General features: G+C 38.7%; 1 protein-coding gene across 6 annotated transcripts in view; it reads left to right on the plus strand.

The window, feature by feature from the left end:
* LOC135208521 (uncharacterized) overlaps positions 1-18,715 on the plus strand; it is a 298,023-nt gene that overhangs the window by 150,467 nt on the left and 128,841 nt on the right. The window contains exon 1 of one of the 6 annotated variants that reach the window (XM_064240802.1): positions 10,580-10,689. The exons of 4 other annotated variants lie outside the window; for them this stretch is intronic. The gene's annotated coding sequence lies outside the window, so the exon portion shown is untranslated. Of the gene's footprint in view, positions 1-10,579; positions 10,690-18,715 lie in introns of those variants that run through there. One more of the 6 variants, XM_064240803.1, reaches the window with a different exon arrangement.

The following is an 18,715-nucleotide window of genomic DNA, read 5'->3' on the forward strand; positions in this document are numbered from 1 at the left end:
TTTCGGAAGTCACGTAAAGCTGTACTAGGTTCCATTACTGAATAACCACTGGTTCCATGCAACGTAAAAACACCATACAAACAAAATGTTTTGGACCGCATTTGCATGAAACAATCTGCGAAAATGAATTTACCTAAAAACAAAAAATAAAACAGGGGAGCAGATGCATCAAGCTGGGCATTTTATTTGACCTTTTATCCCTTTCGTTTCTTCTTTCATGGCACTTGGCGTTATCCTGATTGTTTTCGTCTCATTTGAATTGCAAATTTAAACGGCGCCTCGGCATCTCTCCTCGCCCTCTTTCCGCGTTGGATGCCCGTCGGCCATTATCATCGGAGATGCTGCTTTTAGTATATTTTTCCCCTCTTTTTCTCTCTCTCTCCTTCTCTCTTCTTTTTTTTTTCATTCTTCTTCTTTTACGTTACCTTTCTTCCTTTCCTTCTTCCCTTTTTCCTTTTTTTTACTTTTTTGTTTTTTTCTTCTCTTTTCTTTTATTTCGCTTTCTTCTTTTTTTCCCTTTTTTTTTTCACCCCTTTTTTGCCCTCCTTTCCCTTTCGGTTTTTTTTTCTTTCTTCTTTTTTTCCCTTTTTTTCTCTTTTTTTTTCTTCATATTTCCCCTTTTTTTTTTTTCCCGGTCTTCCTTTCCCCCTTTTTTTCTTTTTTACCTTTTTTCTGTCTTTTATTTTTCCCTTCCTTCGTTCCCACTTTTCTTCCTTTTTTTCTTCTGTTCACCTTTTTTGTTTTCTTTTAGTTTTACCTATTTTCCCCTTTGGTACCTTTTCCCCTTTTTTCTCTCTTCTCGTCTCGTCACTTTTATCCGAGTGGTTTTCTTCATCTGGTATTACTTGATCCTACTTGTCGTAAGTTTCTTTTCATTCGTTCCTTCCGTCTTTGCTTTTTCTCCCCTTTTATTTTCATTCGAGTTTAGTCTTCTTCTCCCCACCGTTAATCCCGTCTCTCTTTCGCTCTTTATCCTTTCTGTCTATTTCTTTCGTTCGCCTCATTCGTGGTTTTGCTAGTTATTCCTGACTTGTCACCGCCCCCTTATTTCATCTATTTTTCGCTCCTTATCGTTCCTGTATATTTCTTCCTTTCACCCTATTCGTAGTTTTGCTAATCGTTTTCCATTCTGTGTTCTCCTTACTCTACTACGATATTCCCCCAGTCTCGCCTTTTTTTCCATTCTTCGTCGTTTTTCCATTCTTCGTCTTTTTTCCATTCTTCGTCTTTTTCCATTCTTCGTCTTTTTTTCCATTCTTCGTCTTTTTCCATTCTTCGTCTTTTTCCATTCTTCGTCTTTTTTTCCATTCTTCGTCTTTTTCCATTCTTTGTCTTTTTTTCCATTCTTCGTCTTCTTTTCCATTCTTCGTCTTTTTCCATTCTTCGTCTTTTTTTTCCATTCTTCGTCTTATTTTTTCCATTCTTCGTCTTTTTTTCCATTTCTTCGTCTTACTTCCATTCCTTCTTCGTCTTTTTCCATTCTTCGTCTTTTTCCATTCTTCGTCTTTTTTTCCATTCTTCGTCTTATTTTTTCCATTCTTCGTCTTTTTCCATTCTTCGTCTTTTTTTTCCATTCTTCGTCTTTTTTTTCCATTCTTCGTCTTTTTCCATTCTTCGTCTTTTTTTTTCCATTCTTCGTCTTTTTCCATTCTTCGTCTTTTTTTCCATTCTTCGTCTTTTTTCCATTCTTCGTCTTTTTTATTCATTCCTTCGTCTTTTCCATTCTTCGTCTTTTTTTCCATTCTTCGTCATTTTCCATTCTTCGTCTTTTTCCATTCTTCGTCTTTTTTTTCCATTCTTCGTCTTCTTTTCCATTCTTCGTCTTTTTCCATTCTTCGTCTTTTTTTTCCATTCTTCGTCTTATTTTTTCCATTCTTCGTCTTTTTTTCCATTCTTCGTCTTATTTTTTCCATTCTTCGTCTTTTTTTCCATTCTTCGTCTTTTTCCATTCTTCGTCTTTTTTTTCCATTCTTCGTCTTATTTTTTCCATTCTTCGTCTTTTTCCATTCTTCGTCTTTTTTTTCCATTCTTCGTCTTTTTTTTCATTCTTCGTCTTTTTTTTCCATTCTTCGTCTTTTTCCATTCTTCGTCTTTTTTTTCCATTCTTCTTCTTTTTTTCCATTCTTCGTCTTTTTCCATTCTTCATCTTTTTTCCATTCTTCGTATTTTTTCCATTCTTCGTCTTTTTTCCATTCTTCATCTTTTTTTTCATTCCTCGTCTCTTTTTCCATTCTTCGTCTTTTTCCATTCTTCGTCTTTTTTCCATTCTTCGTCTTTTTTTCCATTCTTCGTCTTTTTTTCCATTCTTCGTCTTTTTTTCCATTCTTCGTCTTTTTCCATTCTTCGTCTTTTTTTCCATTCTTCGTCTTTTTTTCCATTCTTCGTCTTTTTCCATTCTTCGTCTTTTTCCATTCTTCCTCCGGTTGCGATCGGCACTTGGAAAAATCCGGGCGTTTGTTTACTAAATAAAAAAAAAATGAAAAAAAGGATAGTTCATTGGCTGCTGTGCTGCTTCCGTATGCGAGGAATAGGAGGAAGAGAGAGAGAGAGAGAGAGAAAGAGAGAGAGAGAGAAGCGAAAGTTCAAGCGAGACTTTCATAGAGGAAGAGAGCACTTCATTGCGTCCATTCACAGATGATTACACTAGTGCGTATAGTATGGGTAATCTATATATTTATTAGATATATCTATATCTATATATATATAGTGGTATATATATATATTGTATATATATATGTATAGTATATATATATATATATATATATATATATATATATATATATATATATATATATATATATATATGAACACACTTGTGCATGCTTTAACGTATACAAAAATAAACGAACTTTGTATATATATATATATATATATATATATATATATATATATATATATATACTATATATGTGTGTGTGTGTGTGATAGAGAGAGAGAGGTTGAACACAACTTCGTATTGCACTCGTTCAGATATATGCATATTAACAATATTTAAGTGGCTATCTCATATCAACGCTTACATTATATCGAGCACTACGTCATTAATGAGATGTATATAAGTATGTATTTATGTATCTATGTATCTACTCTTGACATGTCTTGATGCTCTAATGTAAAATATATGTATGAATAATATGTATATACCTAAAGGCAAGTCATCTAACATCAATGCCGTTTGATGCTCAAGCATCAATATCTCTTACAAAAGGGAAACACCTTTTCTTTTTAGTTTTCTGTAACAGAAAACTGTTTAGATGGCACTTTTTCTGTCCGCCCCCAAATCTTAAAAACTACAGAGGCTAGAGGGCTGTGAATTGGTACGTTTACCATCCACCCTCCAATCATCAAACATACCAAATTGCAGCCCTCTAGCCTTAGTAGTTTTATTTTTTATTCAAGGTTAAAATTACCCATAATCATGCTTCTGGCAACGCAACAATACAGGCCACCACGGTCGGCTAACAGTTGAATGGGCCGCGGGTCGCACAGCCTTATACTGAGGCCACCGAAAGATAGGTAGATCTATTCGGTGGCCTTGATCGCACCAAGGTCTAAATCGCACCATGTACCCACAGATAATGAAGTAGCACATTGGCTGCTGCTGGGAGCCAGCAGGAGGCAGGAGCAAATCGAGTTATGTTTTGGTGCGCATTGTTGGTTATAATTTGTGAAGCACCCAGGAGTCGGGGAAACCTAATTAGGGTCCGTAAACGGATTAACGAATGAATGATTTGCCCCGCGAGTGCTTGCCAACCTGCCATTCCACTCGCCCGGCATCCTCCCACTCCTCCTGCCCTGTCATGGAACCGCGTGTCCTTTAAAGTCGTTCTCATTTTCCCCGGATCCCCTTTGTCTTAATATCTACTGATAATAAATGATAGCAGACGAGTCTTTGTGGCGATGGTATATTTGTGGCGATAGAAGTTCACTCGACGTATAAAGTCACTGTGACGAAATATAAAAAAAGGTATCAGGAAAACTGTAGGATACTTCTACATACACACACACACACACACACACACACACACACACACACACACACACACACACACACACACAGGGTCAGAGAAGGTTGTGATATTGGCGAACAGAGTTGGAGGAGGTGCAGTTTCCTTATTTTGTTACTTGGCACAGGTGTGGGGTAATCGCCTCGTCAAAAAAGCACCCCAGCATTTATTAGTATCGTTGCTCCACATATACGTCTTGGAGGGAGAGAAATGGAATCATCATCTTGTTTATTGCCTCACTTCGACACCTCTTTGAGGATGCTGTTTGACCTCATCTCGTGTAAGCTGTCATATCCGCCCTCAGGGAATTGCTTTGTTGTTATACTCGGTAAAAATTGGGTCACACCTGACGACTCTGTCATTTTTGTAAATGTTAAGCAATATTATAAATTGTTTTTGGTATTATTATTATTATTATTATTATTATTATTATTATTATTATTATTATTATTATTATTATTATTATTATTATTATTATTATTTAATATGCGCCCTCTTTGCAGTTAAAGTTAACCCAGTTTTACCAGACCACTGAGCTGATTATAACAGCTCTCCTAGGGCTGGCACCAAGGATTAGATATTTTTACGTGGCTAGGAACCAACTGGGCACCTAGCAGCGGGACCTACGGCGTATTGTGGAATCCGAACCACATTATATCGAGAAATTAACTCTTTGAAGTGGAACTGGCCAAATGGTATTCAACGATTGTTTGGGAAGAAAAACGACTGCAAGTCTGAAATTTTGAATTAATAATGAAACGTGATTATAATTTATCCGGAATGCTGATTCATATATATGTATGTATGTGTATGTGTGTATATAATATATATATATTTTATATATATAAATATATAGATATATATATATATATATATATTATATAATAAAGATAGATAGATAGATAGATAGATAGATAGATAGATAGATAGATAGATAGATAGATAGATAGGTGATGTTCCCACCAAGGAAAGTCCTGATATTGATAAGGTATAAATCGAAATCTTCTCTTCGTCCTACCAATTCGAAACCAAATTATGTACCGGCGGAATTTATCTCAATATTCACTCGAAAAAACTCGCGCCAAAAAGAAAAAAAAAAAAAATAGGTTCCTTTGGAATGCATCCACAAGCTTGGTGAAGCAAAGGCCTTAGGTGTTTGATGAAGACTCTCTCTCTCTCTCTCTCTCTCTCTCTCTCTCTCTCTCTCTCTCTCTCTCTCTCACAAAGGGCCGAGTTTTATGGAAGTCTCCTCGGACTTCTTAACTCTTAATACGTAATTAGCGACGAAAAATTCAAAATTTCAGCAAAGGATTAGGTTTCGCAAGAGGCGCCTCGTCGATGTCTTGCTTAGAAGTAGTGGATTTTCTTTTGGCCTCGTGAAGGAGGTGTGGGTGTATGTACTATATCGTGCCCCGTTAAGAACTTGATCCGATTAGAGTCAACAAACGCAGGCAGCGTTGTGGAGCTGGAAGGTGTTTATCGCGTTCTTTGTTTGTGTGTGTGTGTGTGTGTGTGTAGGTGTGTTTAGAAGCTTCATTCAGCGGAGGAATCAATGGACATCTCAGTGGAACCATTTTTCCTTGAACGTTTTGGTAAAAGCTTCGTAAAAAAATCAAACAGAGTTTAAATTTAGTGGGATCTTATTTTTAATTACAGCGTTTAGTGAAATCACGCAAAGGCTTCATAAATAAAATATTTTAATGTTATTGACATCTTATTTTTAACGAAGGCCTTTCGTTAAATCACCTGAAAGTTTTCGAGACGAAATTGACCTGATTTTTTTCGATTTTTAAAATTAATCATTTGTTTTTGTGGTAGCTTCATGTCTTGAAGTTTTATGCTGAAGGGGTTATATGACATGTTAGGTCAGTGTATGCGATCTTTTCAAAGCATTGCAGCTCTTTGTCGAAATGCTATGAGACCTTTTTGTAGACAGTTTATGACACCTTTCTATGTCAGAATGGCATGATTTTTGTAAACATCTTATCTTTCTTTAAAATATTTTATTACGGTATTTTTAAAAGTATTATTTATCAGTAAATGCAAAAAAAAAAAACCTTTCTATATCAGAATATGGCGTGTTTATTTTTTCAAACAGCATATATTTCTTTAAAATATTTTATGATGGTTTATTTTTAAGTATTATCTACTAGTAGATGCGACCATTTGATGCTCCAATGATGCATTATGATACTTATACAGACCCTGACCATCCTGCTCATGGATTAATTGATTGCTCAGGCATTACTGGCGTCGTGTAAATGCAATGGCTGCTGCTGCTGCTGCTGCTGCTAACTCCGAGAACTTTCCTATTGAAGTCTCTCCCGACAATATCCGTCGAAATTGGACGCTGGAAAGAAATTCCCCCTTTTCCTTGTCCCTGGAAAAATGAGAGGAAATCAGCTCTTATCTCGTTCGAACTCCTTCTTCTTCTTCTTCTTCTTCTTCTTCTTCTTCTTCTTCTTCTTCTTCTTCTTCTTCTTCTTCTTCTTCTGAACGGAATTGAGTGAGCGAGTGTCAAATTGGACGGAGGATGACGCTGGGATTGTTGAGATACAGGAGGTTATTGTTCTCAAATTTCTTTTGAGGTGGGCGTAATGGCTTTTCCATGTGTCTGTGTTATTTATTATTACTATTATTATTATTTTTTGAATTGCATTATCTGTTCATTTGCCTTCTACGTGTTATTTTAATTTGTTTTCTATTAATCTGCCTTGCACGTCAAGTTCATATCTACGTTAATGAAATTAACGTTTCTTCAATGCGCGTCAAGATAATGGAGTGTATTCCAAGTAGGTGTTCATGAGAACATTAATATAATTTTTATTGTCAATGTATATATATATATACAATTGTATAGTATATATATCTATATATATATATATATATATATATATATATATATATATATAATATATATATATCCTACACAGATCTGTTTATATTGTTTAGTTGTGCGTTTTACATTTCACCTTCTTAATTGTATCAAAGATATATAGATATATATATATATGTGTGTGTATGTGTTTGAAGGATAAACGTCGATGGCTTGACATTTACCTAGGTCATTTTTAATTTTGCTGGCGATCACGCCTGTACGAAAGTATTCGCAGAGGGAATATTTTTATCTCTCTCTCTCTCTCTCTCTCTCTCTCTCTCTCTCTCTCTCTCTCTCTCTCTCTCTCCTCTCAGTGATAATCCTTAGCAAGTGAGATAATCCAGTAGCAATGGCAATCTGCCCCGCCCCCGTTGAGCAATGTCACAGTGTTGTCTCGCGCTCAGTGTTTTGTTGTTGGCCCCTGCTCGTTGTTGTTGTTGTTGTGGCCTCCGGGTATATCTTGTGGCTCAGACACAACAACGCTGTGCGGGGGTTATAGAGGCTCATGCGGCCTTGCTTCTTCTTATTTTTGCAGAGGGGCTGTTTGTTGTTTCTCTCTTTTGTGCCGTGATTTGTGAGAAAGCAGACCGACCTTAGTCGTTTGTTTGTCGTAATTTATAATTTTGTTGTGTCTCTGTTTTTTGTTTTGTGGCAGTGTATAATTTTCAATTCGCTGTTTCTCTGTACGTTGTACAGAGTTGCGTCGTCCTGTGCAGCCCCCACAATTTTTTATACACGTACAGACATTCATTCATATTTACATTGATATGTGTGTGTGTATTCGTGTGTCTGCTTGTGTATGTACGTATATATAAAAGGCCCAGTGGTTAAGATGCTTTGCCGTTTCGCCTCACTAATGAAAGGCCTGTTTAAGTCAAGTTCCATTGAATACAATTACTATACCTGATCAATGAATTAGGTACCGGTAGCTTGCAGCTATATATATATATATATATATATATATATATACTATATATATAATAAAATATATATAAAATTTAGTTGTTTCCCCCCAAGCAACTTAGTGGACATAACGTCTGCCCGTAACGGCACATGCAAAGCACGTGTAAAAAATGTTGCAAACTGAGCTTGTTTGATAATCTGGAGGATAACGGCGATTTCCAGACGTTATTATAGACTAGCATGTACATTAATACTCTTACATTAAACTGTTTTAACTTTGCAATCTAGCAATATTTTCCGGTGAGGAGAACTCATACGAAGGCCGAGCGGGCCTCCTCATTGACGTCACTCATCACGTGAACAGCCCAAACTCATGAAATATAGAGACCCCGGGCCGGTCTAATTAAAGTTGTTTTCAATTAAGAATACCGGTTACTTTTTTCTTTCTTTTTTTTTCTCCAAAATTCGCATCCTTTCACTCTCTGATTTTTCCGCGAAGGTGAATGTTGCCGTCGCGTCTATTTTTGTCTAAATTTTTTTCACCCGTCGTTCAGATTTTTTTAATTTTTTTTTTTTTCAGGTAATAGGTTGTGACGAGGCCCTGAGGGCTCAGATGGTCATTATGGTAAAAGCAGCCGGGTCGCTTCTGTTCGTGTGTTTGAGCTTCATACTTTTTTTTAAACGCTTTTTATTTTGTTTTTAATTTTTTAATTTTGTTTTTTTTTTTTTTTTTTTAATTTTTAAAGAAAAAGAGCTTGTAGCAATACTCGACATTTCATTATATCCAGGGCAAAAGAAATAGCTCCCAAGAAAAGGGACAAAATTGATATATTATTGAGATGGTGCATAGTTTTTTTAATAATTAATTTGAAGGCTTTTGTAATTAAGAAAAAATAAGCTTGTAGCGTTACTTGGCATACAATATATTCAAGACAACAGAAATAGCTTTCAGGAAAAAGGGGAAAAATTGATATATTATTGAGATGATTTCATACTTTTTAAAATTATTTTAAAGGCTTTTGTAATAAAAAAAATAAAATAGCCTGTAACGGTACTTGGCATCCAATATATTCAGGACAACAGAAATTGCTCCCAGGAAAAGGGAAAAAATTGATATATCATTGAGATGGTATCATACTTTTTAAATTATTATTTTGAAGGCTTTTGTAACAAAGAAGAATAGCTTGTAGCGGTACTCGACATTCATTATATTCAGGAAAACAAATAGCTCCCAAGAAAGGGGAGAAAAATGATATATGATTGAGATGGCTTCATACTTTTTTAAAATTATTATTTTAAAGGTTTTTGTAATTAAAAAAAAATAGCTTGTAACGGTACTTAGCATTCATTATATCCAGGACAGCAAAAATAGCTCCCAGGAAAAGGGACAAAAATTATATATTATTGAGGTGCTTCACACTTTTTTAAATTATCATTTTAAAGACTTTTGCAATTAAAAAAAAAGCTTGCAACGATACTTGGCATTTATTTAGTCAATTGAAAAGAAATAGCTTATAACGATAGCTCTCAGGAAAATGGGAGAAAAATGGATATATTATTGAGATGGTATGTCAGTGGAGATTTGTGATTGAGTCGAGTTGGATGTCCAGTGTCTTATGAGTATTGTGCTAAAAGGACTTTTCATTGCGTTCTTGTCTTTATTTTGTAGCTTTAATTTTTGTTTTATTTAACCTTCTTTGGACGATGCACTTAAAGTGATGTCTAATCCTTTTTCTTTTTCGTTTGATTTGTCGTTTGGCAGCGTAAATATCGCAGAAATTTAATTGTAGCGCCGTCAGTGCTCCTCATGCGGTGCACCGTAGGCATTACTCAATTTTCGGTGCAGCGTTCGACACCCCTTTCATTCATTTTACTCTTCCTCCGTTCATATTTTCCTGCATCTTAACTCCCCATCCTCTCTCCTAGCAATTGATTCGTAGTGCAGCTGCTTTGAGGTTTTCCTCCTGTTACGCCTTTCAAAGCTGCATGATGCTGTCAATTTTCGTTTCAGCCTGGATGACGTCACAGGTCCCAGCGCTTGGCGTTTGCCCTGAATTCTACGTTTTCTTTAATTAAGTCTCTGGAAAGTTGTGAGCACAACCACAAGCACATTGACTTTGGTCAGAGCAACACCGACTGAAATTGGCGGCCTTCCCCCGTCTTGTCTGGCGTCTGCCGAATTCCACCAGGATTTACTGTTGATCTCCTACTACTATTACTACTGCTGCTGCGCTGTGTGTGTGTGTGTGTGTGTGTGTGTGTTTTGTGTGATTCAGCTGCGCATTTGCGAACAGCTAGTGCACACGTCGGCCTTGAAAAGTGCAGAGGAGACCAGTTGCTACCGAGAATTGTTTAAATTACCGTTTGCTATTTCTTCATTCTAGCATTATCAAGTAAGATCTCTACCACAGATGTGAAAATTGCGATAAATATCACCGTAGTAGTCTAGTGAGCATATTGGTCTGAAGTGACACTTGTTCAATTTGATTTTTCGCAAAATTCTGGAACAGGAACAGGTTCAGATCACAAAAAAGTTTTTGAAAAACAAGACGGAAAGATGAAATATCACATAGGTCTGTGATGACATTTTTATTCTCAGTTTTCTTATGAAACATCACGTTGGTCTGTAATGACATTTTCATTCTCAGTTTTCTTCCATTGTTTTGATTTGTCATGCATCGGGAAATGGAATCTGACGAAAACCAAATAATAAATAAATGAACGTCCTCGAGAGATTACTGGGTACAACGAGACACGCCGTGTGCTCAGAATGTACTCGCCTCGAGGAGCTCAGTTCGACAGTGGTCATAATCTAGTGGAGGAGTGTTTTGTCGTTAGTGACCGTAGTGGATTCTGCAGTGTTGCTACCTTTCAGTTCCGTAAATAACACCAACAGTAGACGTGAGTGAGCGACTGCGAATCGTATAACCTATATACAGCATTTGATGCACATCTCGAACTCAAGAGCTGTTTAGGTGTGCGCAGATGTTTCGCGGCACCGAAATGAGGGTAGAATTATGCATGAGATTCGGCACTTGCGTTATTTGTGCCACAGGGACATTCAGGCAGACAGATTTATTTTTGTTGAAGGAGTTTTTTTTTACCTAGATTTAGACTTGAACTTTTTTTTCTTTCTTTCTTTTTTGGCTTAATTTTTTTTTTGTCTAGATTACGACTTGTCTTTGGGTGTTAATTTAAATCTCTATAGCGTGTTAATAATGCCATTGCATCTTTGATTAAATATGAGAGGAACGGAGTTATATAAGTAACTAACAAAAAAACGGATAGGGCTAAACACCAAAACTCTCTCTCTCTCTCTCTCTCTCTCTCTCTCTCTCTCTCTCTCTCTCTCTCTCTCTCTCTCTCTCTCTCAATTGTAAGTCATTGACAGGCTCGTCCTGTTGTTGTTGAAAGTTTATTTGTGCTCGCTGCATGTTACATTGTGACAGGATGCTTTCTTAGCTATTTAGTATATAAATATTATATATATAATATATATATGTATATATATTATATATATATTTATATAATATATTTAATATATACTATTATTATTTATAATATATATATATTATAATATTATATATACATACAGATAGTTCATTAAAAGCCAGCGGAAGGAAAGTGAAACACTGAAGTAGCTGCAAGATCTTTCGACTCAATGTCCTTTACTTAGATCTTGCAGTTACTCCAGTGTTTCACTTTCCTTCGTGGCTTATACCTTTATTTATGCATTTATCACGTTACAAACTTTCGTGATTCAGTTATACATGTATGTATATATATACATACACTATGCACACGTACGTACGTGGTGTGTGTCATTGATTCCCTAAATGTTAAAACCTCATAGCGGAGGGATTGGAACGAGGTGAGGGGCCGAGTGTGCTCCCACAGACAACACGGGAGGTGTAGTTATATTGCTCTGGACATAATAGCCGGCGTGGTCGTTAGGCCAGCCATTCATTAGCCTTAAGGTCCCTCAATAACCATTTTGGGGGTGGAGGTAATATCGCCAATTGGTAAGCTTCTGGATTACGCCCCCCTCCAATAACAACCTTCGTGGGGCCAAAGTAGGGTGGAGGGGCTGGGGAGGATATTAAACCCCCCGTATCGATTGTTCCGAAGTGATGGACATCCCGAGAGAGAGAGAGAGAGAGAGAGAGAGAGAGAGAGAGAGAGAGAGAGGTGTGTGCCTCTGGGCTGGTGGCTGGTGCCTGCTGTGGTAGTGCTTGGGATCGGACGAAGCATTGGCAGTCAGTCATGGCAGGCATTACCGTCGAAGGTTATGGAGATGAACGCGGTGATATCGAGGAGTGAGCGAGCGAGTGAGTGATGATGGTCGGCAGTTGATAACAACGCGTCCTCCTCCTCTCTCTCTCTCTCTCTCTCTCTCTCTCTCTCTCTCTCTCTCTCTCTCTTTTCCAGCTACACAGACCAATGACGGAATACGAGATAAACTTAAGAAACTGAAAAATACATATACTAGATGCAAAAGTCTTATATAATTATCCTGGAAAATAAATGTATAGAAGAGTCTCAGACCAGGAATTTTGTGAATGTTGAGATAACATTGAAGGACGTGCCATACTGAAGCATGTTGGATGCCATCAAGTTCATTATCGTGAGAAAAAGACCGCACAGACACACACAACTAACTCGGTGTGATTTTCAAGAGAATTAACATTGGGTTTAAGACATCCAGATACCAGCAGCCCTTTCGGTGGGATGCCAAATAGAGTACTGATGGACAGCTGACTATCATTGCTGGGCTATTTATTTGGCAATAAATGACAGCAGCTCGATGGTTGAAAGACATAGGCAGTGACATAAAAAGTATCGTTATATTATGCTCATTGTTCACCCCAAAATGAAAGAATAAGCAATGGAAAAAAAATGTATTCTTATTTTATACTTACCAGCAATCTACGGGCACAACTTGCTCCGTTTCACGGGCAGAACCAGCTCCGTTTCAGGGTATCCCTTCTCACCCCAACCCCTTCGGAGGAGGGGGGGGGGCGGGGGAAGGTAGGATGAAACCCCCATTATAAACCATCGCAGGGGTACCCACTATAACCCTGCCAAATTTCACGCCCATCGGACCAGCCGTCTGGCCGTGATTGAATGACAGACGGACGGACAGACATAGTGCCCATTGTAGTAAGATTGTTCACCCTAGAGAGTTTTCTTATTCTTCTTCTTCTTCTTTTAACGGTTTCCTTGTCTTACTTCTTCCAAGAAGTATTTCTCAAAGCAAAGGATGTCCTGCTTTCTCGAGTCTATTGTTTCCGGTCGTCGTTTTATTACTCTGGAAGGCAGTCGCGGCTACTTACGCCTCCGGAATTCTCCAGTGACTTGAACGAAGGCGAAGGGACGCAGATGAAAATAGTAAATGTTGGGTCCTCCTCGAACTCAAGGTTCACAGATCTCCATTTTGACTCTCCTCTGAAATGGAAAGATATTAGCATTATATTTATGGACCTTTGTGTATTGAACTATTTTGTGTACATGATTTGGAAGCACTCATAATCTTGTTTCCATTTTTCATGGGTGTGATTGATCAATAGGTATTGTGTGAGCGGCGAAATGCAAGTATGCGCGCGCATTCACACAGCGAGGGGCCTGGGAAATACATGATGCCTTTTTTGACCCGAGCAGCGGATTGTTTACCTGGTAGTAAGTCGAGTGCAGTGCTTCGTGGCCGAAGTGGATACAAGCGTGGGGCTGGCACCCTGCACAGCTACCTGCGTTTAGAAGCCACAAACAGAATTGAGGTAGAAATATAATTATAAACTAGAACATTGGAGAGAGTGAGCTGACACAGGAGACATCCCGCTGGGATCAAAGGTGATATGCAAGGGCCTCTTGTCCTTCCCTCCCCTCCCCTCCCCCCCGCCCCTCAGCACTAGGGAGGGCGGGTTAGAGAGAGGTATTCATAATCACTGCGTCGAAAAGAAACCGTGCCATTCATGATCACTGCAGTGAAAAGGGACGTTATTCACAGCCGCCGTTAAGTGCTGTTCATTTCTGCAAGAGTGATACTGGGAGGGTCTCCTTCAAGGAGGAGCGCTCCTCTTAAAAACAAAAAACAAAAACGGAAAAATAATATTGCGTCATACCTGAGAGAGAGAGAGAGAGAGAGAGAGAGAGAGAGAGAGAGAGAGAGAGAGAGAGAGAGAGAGAGAGAGAGATTCAAGTCTTACCTGTCCTAATTCTTGCGTAACACTTGGAGAGGGATAAGAACTTGAAAAGTTGTTTATGTATAGGGCTCACAAAATATAGCGGTAAAAAAAAAGAGTGAGAGAGATATATTTACTCATGTGCGTAACGAAACATTCCCTTTAATCTCCGGCACGTAAGTATAAACGTGTTTGGGGCAGTCGTACTTATACCGTATTGAAAGAAGACGAAATACAGAGGATTATACATGTTATGAGTTTATCGTTCTAAGTGAAGTCAAGTGGAAGATGTCTCTGTGTAATTGTATGTATAAGGAATACGTAGTTACATTATCAGACTGTATAACTGTATGTACATGAAGTACGTAGTTACATAACCAGACTGTATAACTCTGTGTACATGGAATACGTAGTTACATTACTAGACTATAACTGTATGTACATGAAATACGTAGTTACATTATCAGACTTTATAACTGTATGTACATGGATTACATTATCTGTAATCTGTATGTACAGTTACATTATCAGCCTGTATAACTGTACGTAGTTACATTATCAGAAAAGAAACCAACACTTACTTACGGTCTTCTGGAAACCACCGAATCTTGTAAAAGGGAAAACTTGGCCCACGAGAGAGAGAGAGAGAGAGAGAGAATATGCTTTCTCCCAAGGCGTGAGATTACCTTCCGCGGGCAGAGACGTTTCGCCTCCCGAGACGGTACACGAAACTTTTTTTTTTTTTTTTTCCCGTTGAGGAGAATTGCGGTGGTTGTTAGGTGATGAGAGAGACTTTCGACTTCCAAGAAATGGAAATTACACCCCCCCCCCCCGGACCCCCCCGAGAGAGAGAGAGAGAGAGAGAGAGAGAGAGAGAGAGAGGTGCTTTTTTATATTTAAACTATTTGTGGCGCCTTCCAAGGCGAGCGCCCCCACCTTGTGTAGAAGAAAGAGAATTTCGAGTATTAGGGTTGAATGGCATCTATGTATGTATGTATGTGTATTGTATGTATGTGTATGTATGTATGTGTGTGTATATATATATATATATACATATATATATATAGATTGATATATATATATATATATATATATATATTATATATCTATATATAGATATATATAGATATATATATATATATCATATATTATAGATATCTATATATATATATATATATATATATATATATATATATATATATTATTATATATGTATATATTATATATGTATATATATATATATATATTATATATATATATATATATATATATATATATTGCATACACTAACACGTATATGCTGTTAATAGCTATTAGCATGTGAGCACCGGAGGGCGTAGGATTTTTAGGCCTATAGAATGAGGGTACATTAAGCCTAATGAGATTTTTTTCCGCCTCGATGGGTTCTTTTTTCCTTATATACACATACATACATACATACATATATACAAAGAAAGAGGAGATGGTCCTTATCGTATAATAGTACTCTGTTGAAGAATGGTAGTGACCATAACTATAGTAGATTCACATCAGCAGTGCACTTGATGTCTAGTCCAGTCCCTTACGACACTCCTGATTGGCTGTTCATAAACCAATGAAAGGGCTGGAATCTCGCAGTCTCTTTCGAGAGTTCCTATAAGCAGAATGTATGTTCCACCACTCCCGAGGGATGCTTTTGAAAGACGTATATACCTCAGGAGAGGTGAAACATACATCCTGCCTACGTGAACTCTCTTGAGAGGCTGAGAGTTTCCAGCCCATGATCGGCTTATCAACAGCCAATCAGGCGCGTCGTAAAGGACCGGTCTAGACGTCAGATGGACCGGTGATGTGAATCGACTGTAGTTTGGGTAGTGAGCATTTAGGTTCACTTCAGAGGGAGGATATAGCGATTCAAGAAAGCACGATTTGTATATATTCTGGGTGACGAAAAAGACCTACATGGATGTCTCTAAGCCCCAGCAGCATCCATCACGAAGACCCCCACATGCAGTGTTCACAGTTAGGCCGCTGTTGGCAGACAAGAAAATAACGTAAACGTGAAAAGTCCATTTACTGATTTATGCGAATCGTACACATATAGTTCTCGTGCCCCCTTACCTTTTTGGATGCTGCCGTGATAGTCTGTTAACATGCAACGGTAAATGTAGCTCGTGGTGCCTTCATAATCTCTCTCTCTCTCTTTCTCTCTCTCTCTCTAGAGAAGAGAGAGAGTGTTCCTGTAATCATAAAGTGTAAAATAACAAACTCTAGAGAGAGAGAGAGCACGAGACTTTTCGTGTATTCATGGACGGTAAAATAACAATTCTCTCTCTCGCTCTCTTACCCGAGAGTTTTCTTGCAATCATGGAGTGTATAATAACAATCTCTCGCTCTCTTACCCGAGAGTTTTCTTGCAATCATGGAGTGTATAATAACAATCTCTATCTCTCTCTCTCTCTCTCTCTCTCTCTCTCTCTCTCTCTCTCTCTCCACCACCCGAGAGTTTTCTCGCAATCATGGAGTTTATAATGACAATCTCTCTCTCTCTCTCTCTCTCTCTCTCTCTCTCTCTCTCTCTCTCTCTCTCTAAGTGCTTTTCTGCAATCATGAAAGGCTATATAACAATCATAAAACGAAATAGAAGGAAATGTGCGTGTATGTATGGATGTATGTATATATGCGATCCGATCTCTGATTTCCCCTTTATTGCCCGTGAAAACGAATCACACGATTGCCGAATACCTGCCGTGAAATTTCCTTTAGATATTGCCTGGGTAGCAGTTTGGGTCGGAAGTGTATTGTACGCTGGAGATGGCAGACGATTGTAGGCCTGGGCAATTGTTGCGGCCCATTTGTGTTTGATTCCAGTTGGATTAGAGGACTCACCTCTCCCTGCAAGTCGTTCAATGCGACATTAACTTCTGATTCCCTTATGCTGGGTTTTGGGGAGGGCTGGGGCCGTGGGGTTAGCTGTCTTTGAGAGGGGCCTCTCTCTCTCTCTCTCTGTATAGGATTTTTTGGGCAATTTTGAATTCCGTATTTAATACCTGCTTCTTGGGAGGGGCGTCTCTTTCGCTGTATAGGATTTTTTGGGCAAATTTAAATTCCACATTTAATACCCGCTTTTACAAAGCTTCGACTTGGTGACCCAACACGTTGATTTCGACTTGAATGAACCTTCTTAGATGAGCGAGCGAATGGCTGGTATTTTGTTGTTTTAAGTCTAATCGATGACCAGCGATGCACTCGGACGAGTGCCCAACTTGCTCTGCTTGGTGCCACTGCACTTGGACGGGCTTGCGTTTACACCAGTGTTGGCTGTCAATAATCTGTGAGCTTTCGATGTTGAAGCATACTCAGGACACGAGTTTATAGCGACTGCTTGTCAGATTCAGTAGATTTGGTATTGCTCTGTAGGTTTTCTGCTGATGCATGTCTGAGGACACGAGTTTGAGTTTATAGGGACTGCTTGTCAGATTCAGTAGATTTGGCATTGTTACGTAGGCTTTCTGCTTCAGCCTGTCATTCGTTCTTTGGGTAATCCTTACAGCACGATGATGTAGCGCTGAATCGCCTTTTTTCCCTAACGTAGGTTTAAGGTTTTCAGTTGCAAACGTGGCCGTATTTGTATATGTACATTTTTTTAAGCGCCTCAGTGGCGTGGTCGGTATGGCGTTTGCGTGCCACCTCGTTGGCCGCGAGTTCGATTCTCGGACATTCCATTGAGGTGCGAGAGATGTGTGTTTCTGGTGATAGAAGTTCACTCTCGACGTGGTTCGGAAGTCATGTATAAAGCCGTTGGTTCCGTTGCTGAATAACCACTGGTTCCATGCAACGTCAAAACACCATACAAACAAACAAATATATGTACATTTATAACAATAATCACTGGTGGTGGATCTTCTCAGAGATTTCTCACGAGTTCACGTCATACTCTCTTTGCTTTCAGTCAGTTAATCATGTTTTCTGGTTTTTCTGTATAATTCCTTTATCAAGAGCGTTTAGCCACACTAGTTTGGAAGCTGATGATGCTTGCCAAAGGGGGCGGGGGTGATTGGGTTGTGGGTAGGGGGGAAGTTTACGAGTTGATTAGGTCAGAAGGAAAAGAAATTATAAGTGGATGGTATATCCACTCGGCCTTCAGCGGTACATCTGGCTTTTTTTTCTTCGAAATCTATAGCACTTTGGACCAGTCTATGATATCTGTTTGTATTCAAACCAATTGGTCCGCCTTAGATACTTGTTAATAATATAATGACCGCTACCACGGTGCCCCACTCGAAGGATGCATACGTTCTTAACCACCTTACAAGATAATGGTCTTTACGTAACATGTGGTCACGCTCGAAGGCTAGAGACGATGTCATAGGTTCCTATCTGAGCAAAATCGTACCCGCCTGCCCTGTCTGGGGCATCGATAATTAAAAAAAAATCCTTATGGCCAAACATCCTGTCAGGGAGTAAGGTTCGAAGTCAGCAGCGGAAACTCGACGAGAAGGACGAGTGGGAGGGTAATGAAATGTTGGTGGGGTGGGGGGGGGGGGGGGGGGTGAAGGAGTTGGGGAAGGGGGAAAACAGATGGTGTTTACTCCTCTTCCCGACGTCATTACCACCGGAGTCACGTCTCTGTGTTTTTGGATCCGAGGTTTTCATAGCTGCCTTAAACATACGTCAGCTTGAGCGACAATGACTGCTAATTTTTTCATTTTTCTCATGAGTCTAAGCTTGTATTGAGATGCAGATTCAATACACACATTTGTATGTAT

The sequence above is a fragment of the Macrobrachium nipponense genome, chromosome 35 (genome assembly GCF_015104395.2).
Source record: "Macrobrachium nipponense isolate FS-2020 chromosome 35, ASM1510439v2, whole genome shotgun sequence".
Classification (NCBI taxonomy): domain Eukaryota; kingdom Metazoa; phylum Arthropoda; class Malacostraca; order Decapoda; family Palaemonidae; genus Macrobrachium; species Macrobrachium nipponense.